The sequence below is a fragment of the Cyprinodon tularosa genome, unplaced genomic scaffold (genome assembly GCF_016077235.1).
Source record: "Cyprinodon tularosa strain WSP-4 unplaced genomic scaffold, ASM1607723v1 ctg144, whole genome shotgun sequence".
In the NCBI taxonomy this organism is placed as follows: Eukaryota; Metazoa; Chordata; class Actinopteri; order Cyprinodontiformes; family Cyprinodontidae; genus Cyprinodon; species Cyprinodon tularosa.
Genome location: NW_024038265.1, coordinates 351,932 through 357,838, shown reverse-complemented (window position 1 = coordinate 357,838; position 5,907 = coordinate 351,932). Strand labels below are relative to the sequence as shown.

General features: G+C 36.7%; 1 long non-coding RNA gene across 1 annotated transcript; it reads left to right on the top strand.

The window, feature by feature from the left end:
• Positions 1–3,937: 3,937 nt before the first annotated feature.
• LOC119779241 lies at positions 3,938–5,177 on the top strand. Its single transcript, XR_005280200.1, has 3 exons — positions 3,938–4,039; positions 4,126–4,189; positions 5,098–5,177. It is a non-coding gene; the product is annotated as an uncharacterized LOC119779241 (long non-coding RNA).
• Positions 5,178–5,907: the final 730 nt, after the last annotated feature.

Sequence of the window (5,907 nt, the reverse complement as noted above, 5' to 3'; positions counted from 1 at the left end):
TGCCACGCTCTTTCATCCTGGACCCTTCCCTCATCTCGGATTTTGAGCGTCGCTCTGCCTCTTCCTCTGGTCGTCCGCCGGGTGGCGTCCGTTGAAAGGGGGGGTACTGTTGTGTTCACAGAGCTGCTTTGGTTTGGAGTTTCTGTTTTCTCCCCTTCATTTTCAGGGTGTGCCAGGCAGTTGAGGCTCCCAGCTGTTACTCATCAGCCACAATCAAGCAAGCAGTATTTAGAGGAGTGGATTTCCTGAGGCAGATGACAGATGGTTACCTATACCAGTGGTAACTGGGTCCCTCTTCAAGACCTCCAAGTTAAGTTGAACTTGTTCTGATAGTCTTACTTACCAGTCTTGTCTCTGTTTTTCTTTAGTTTTCCTCCTGCTGAAGGCTGGCTCCTGTTCCTCCCTCAACGGTGCTTTCCACTCCTCCCCAAGAGCTGTCTTTCAAGATCTGCAAAAGCTGAACTCGCCTGCCTGTCCACCCTCCAACGCCTAAAGAATCTGATAACTCCAAGGTCTTCTTTCCCCCCTCTCTGTGGACACTGTTGCTCCCCCTCAACCTGTTTCCAAGCCCTGAGAAGTAAGTCTGGCCTCACTGTTCATCTCAACATCAGCTGGTACTCATACCGATCACCTGACCTGTTTTACAGTGAGACGCCGCTCTGGATTTTCCTGTTTTCTCTGCTTCCAGTCTGAACAATAAAAACCCTTAAAATAAACCCAGTTCTCTTGTCGTACGTACTGCTGCTGTGCCAGAGTCTTGATCCGAAATCATGTCACTCAGAACCATCACACAGAGCTGGAAAGAGCCCCCAAAATAAAATGTCAGCAGGGATCTGCCATCACCATCTGCCGTAGATCACACATTTGCAAAAAAATATCTTGCACACATAAATACACACAGATACTAAAGCGCTTCATTGTATTCAGACAATCACAGAGCATAATCCTTTGGTTAGAGATTAAAAGAAAAAGCCTGGAGAATAATGTTTATTCAGAAGGTATCTGCTGAGCGGCTGGTGGGGAAACGGCTCCAGTTATCAAATTTTGTGATGTTTACAGAACAAAAACAATTTGGATATTTATCTTCACCATTATTTTAGAAGGTGTTTATTTACAATTTAAATATCAAACTGGTTTCAATCTGCTTTCACCTCTCTTAGAGAATGATTCAGCAAAATTTTCAATAAGGTTACCGGTTACAACATTTCATCTCCTAATCAAACAAAGCAGCTTGAGGTTGGCAAAAAGTATTTAAACTGAGTCTACAGGCAGTAGAAAAAAACACCCCTTACATATAAATGTAAGGGAGCTGTGAGAAAGGGGAAGTAATAACAAATAAATTAGTACATAATTTGTCACATTATGAGGCTCTAAATAAAAAATAATCCACAAGTATGCTTAAATAAATTAATTTACTTTAGCATAAGATTTATTTCTAGTATTCCTTGTGTTTAACTTTTTCACTAAAGATCCTGTATTATGTCAGTAAATATATACTGGCTATCAAGGGTAGGATCACAATAAAAAGGAACAGACATGTACACGCTACATCTTTTAGATATACTTGTACGTTACCTATCAGGAAGCTGGGTAAATGTTTTCAATGGACTCCCTGAAAAAAAAAAGAAAAAGAAAAAAGATTTCCTTCTAAAAAAAGTGAAACAGCTGTATGCTAAAAACAGCTGGATACTAAAAACCTAGAAAACAATCTAGCAGACAGATGAAATAGCTGGTATAGTTTGCTACTATAGACCATTTGAACACTGTCAGTGGTAAAATCACTAAAGCTGAATAAAGGTACCTTTACAGTATGTGCCAAATGTCTTTATGATCTCCTTTATGGACCCTATGTACAGACTGAGCAATGCAACTCTGGCTTCCATGGTTGCAGGTGTAAAACGTCCAGACTTTTTGTGCTTCAGGCAGACTATAGTTACGGACTTTTGGTTATGCTTCTGGTTATGCTTATTAAGGTCCCTTTACATCTCACTAAGATTGCACCGTGAATTTAAAAAATCTATTATAGCATGGGTTTTTTCTGCAGAGTTTCAGAGATGAGCTCTGTGGTGCAATATGAATGCAGAGTGTCTCTGTATTATTTGCAGAGATGTTATTTAAAGCCTATATACAGTATAGCATGCCCTGGTAAAAAAAAAAAAAAGTGCTTTATTGTATTTCAAGTATATTCATATTTCCTATAGTTTACTGAAAATGTACTTAGACAAATTGTACTTTTTGTAAATATATAAAAAGTATACTAACATTACGCTTTCATGCTAATACTTTTAACACACTTTAACATAATTAGGTACACTATGTTACACTTTATAGAAATATATTATTAAAAAAGTATACTTTAAGTGAAAGTTATGTGTAATTTCTAAAGTGTACTTATTTTAAATTTGTTTTTACATATATTTTTGCTATATTTTAAATTGTATGCTCAATATTGTCATTGTAACGTACATTGAAAGCATATTTTAAAAGTACACATTTTAATATCGACACTGTAATATTAAGTTTGAGTGCATTTTAAGTTACATTTGAATCTAATTATGAAGTGAAGTTATATACGCTTGTACTTCAGGTAATTCTTTTTGAAATTCAATTCAATTCAATTCAGTTTATTTATATAGCGCCAAATTCACAACACATGTCATCTCAAGGCACTTTACAGTTCAACCAGATCATACAGTCAAATTGATACAAAGTTTTCTATCTAAGGAAAACCAGTTGATTGCATTGACTCATTGACTCAAATACAATCCCCCACACTAAGCATGCTTGTAGCGACAGTGGAGAGGAAAAACTCCCTTTTAACAGGAAGAAACCTCCAGCAGAACCAGGCTCAGTGTGAGCGGCCATCTGCCGAGGCCGACTGGGGTTCAAGGAGACAGAAGCAGAGATACAAAAAGCAGCTGTAAAAGGCGGCCCCGTCCAGGAAACACACAGCCAGGCAGACGAGCTCCAAGGCAGCTCCCATGCCAGAGGACGAAGAGAGCACATCCACTCAGTCACGGTCAGAGAAACAGGACCACACTGGAAAACAGGCCGATCTCCAACATCTATTAACAAGGGTGTTGATAGAAGCAGCACAGCTGATGTTTTTTTCCAGGATGACGTCACAGCCAAACAGGAACAGACGAGGCAAAGCTACTCTGAGGAAAAGCAGAGAGAGCAGAAGGTTAGAGATTGAACTAACAGATTCTGCAGAATAGGAGAACAGAGAGAGAATGAAGCAGAATGATGAAATGGGGGTCCCTATGTCCTCCAAAAGTCTAAGCCTATAGCAGCATAACTATAGAGATAGCTCAGGATAACCTGAGCCACTACTGAAAATGTCCTAGAACTAGTAGAATGTGTTCAATAGTATAACTACAAAAATGCACTTAAACCCTATTTTGCAATTTTGTGCTGTGTGTAAAGTACACAGATAGCAATTATTGCAGTTGTTATGTAATGTTTAATAAGTTTTGAAAAAGAAATATGATACAATACATCTTACACACAAAACCACATTGAACAAAACACTAAATGTTCACTTCAAAGGTACAGGTGCACAAAAATGTGTGTTCTGCTGAAAAGCAAGTGGTTTAAAGCTGGTGCAGTGCTACATTATGATCTAACAAATAGCATAACCCACATTGCAACAGAAAAGTTAATACTGGCCACATGCAAAAGAAATAAACTTAACACATTACAATTGTCTCAAGTGTTCAAAAAAGAACATTTCATTAGTATTGTTTAATGGATCAAAGCAGGGCTACTGCAAACAAGACCAATTGGTGAGTGCACATATTTAAAAGTCGCTGACAGCACTTCATGCGTATAGGAGTGATATGTGGAGGTTGTTTGGCCTTGATGTCTGTAAAGTAGTAGCTCCCCAAGAATTTTAGTCTTGGGAGTTTTTGGTTCAGTACTGATATCAGAATTCCCATAGACTTTGAATGCACCACACCTGCACAGCAGTTAGTCACGGCTCCTCCCTGCTCAGAGCCAGCATGCTTTTCTTTTAAGGCCTCGGTCTGCATGGAGAGAGGTAACTTTCAAAACATTCCCATTTGGTTTTGAAATCTTAAGATATCTGTATAAAACGCGATTTTGATTATTATATTTGTATTGTAGAAACAGGAGATGTAACCGGTTGAGCAGGAAGATTTGCTGTATTATTGTGTTGAAGAATATCCTGGTGAGTTCACATGAACCTGTGAATGAAATATATATATATATTGAGATGTAAAACCAGTCAGGATATAATGTTTTGTAAGATATGTAATTTTACTAGCTAGTTTTGATTTATTGAATGCATTAGCACAGTGAGAAGGAGGCTAACACGCCCCCATGTGCTCTTCTAAAAAAAAAAATGCACTTGCAAGCTAGCTACATCGTGTGTGATGTTGCTGTAAAACCCCCACAAGGGGTTAACGTAAAATTAACCCTTCATAGGTCTCCTGGATTGTTTTTTCCAGATACAAGTATTGACTACTGACCATAATGATGTCTTAGACATTGAACCACATGTAAATTGATAATTTTACTTTATGTATATATTTTTGTCTGTATAAATGTGGTAAAACCAATTTATATTATGGTGATTACATGATTTATTTTCCAATTGAAGTAATTGCTCTGCACATTTGTGTGCAGGCTTTTTTTTTTTTTTTTTACATAGTTGCAGAACCTGCTGTTACAGCTGAGTGGTTCATTGTATGGACTGGACTAGACTCTACCAGAGATGTTGATGCAGGATGTTCCCAATGCGAATGCCATCCGGTTCCCTGGAGGGTGGTAGGAAAAACAAGGAAACTTAAGGATTTTTCTTCCCTTTCTTTCTGCGGATTCATAATTTTTTTCTTTTCTGAGATCTCGGACAATTTTTGTTGTTACTTTGTTTAATTTTTTTGATCAGATCTGATAAAACCACTTGATGCATCAGATTTATTTAAATTCAACTGAAATGGACAATTTCTTTTTCTGGTGCACTTATGGACCCTGGTATATCATACTGATACAATTTGTCAGACTTTTCTGATGTACTGTTCAAAAATACTATGAATATGCTGCGTGACTTACAGTATCTCTCTGTTTGGTTAACAGACGCTGTTCTTCTGGAGTTTCCGTAGACAAGTGTCTCTGATGTGCGCACGGCCATCAGACGAAAATGTAACAATGAGCAGCAGTTCAGCCAAAAAAAGGAAAATAATGTGTGGTGGGCGTGTTTTTGTATGGTGCGAGCGTTTAGGGGTGCAATAATAAGGAATGTTGTTTTTCATTGTTCAGTATTCCTCTGTGTTTAAAGTTTATTTGTAATGTTTAGGTCTGCTGCCTGACATTGACATATTTCTACAAAGTGTACTAAAGTACCAATATTTGAAAATGTGTTGTAAGTTTTATAATGAAAATGGTTAAAGTCGATATGTAAATGTTTATACATTCTGAGATAGTACAAGTTGTTATATTATTTGTAATGTACTATAATTTGGACATGTTTCAAATACATTAAAGTATATTTTTTCATCTGCACGGAAGTATATCCACAAGTCTTTCAGCATTTAGTATACTGTTAATACATTTGCAAGAATGTGCAAGGTAGAAAGTAGTATAGCAATGTAATGATAAAGTATATTTACTATTAACTGCAAAGTATGCTTTTTTAGTAATTGGAATAAGCCAACAGTATAATTAAGCATATTATTACCACAGTAAGAGTATATTAAAAGTATAAAGCTTATATATTTTTAAGACACTAACAAATCATTTTTAATGTAGTTATAATACAACCATAGTGCACTTTAATTTGACTAATTAAGCATATATTAGTACATATAAACTCATATACTTAAAGTATACAAAATATACTTTAAGTTGTTCCACTTTAGCACATCAAAGTACACTAAATACACTTCA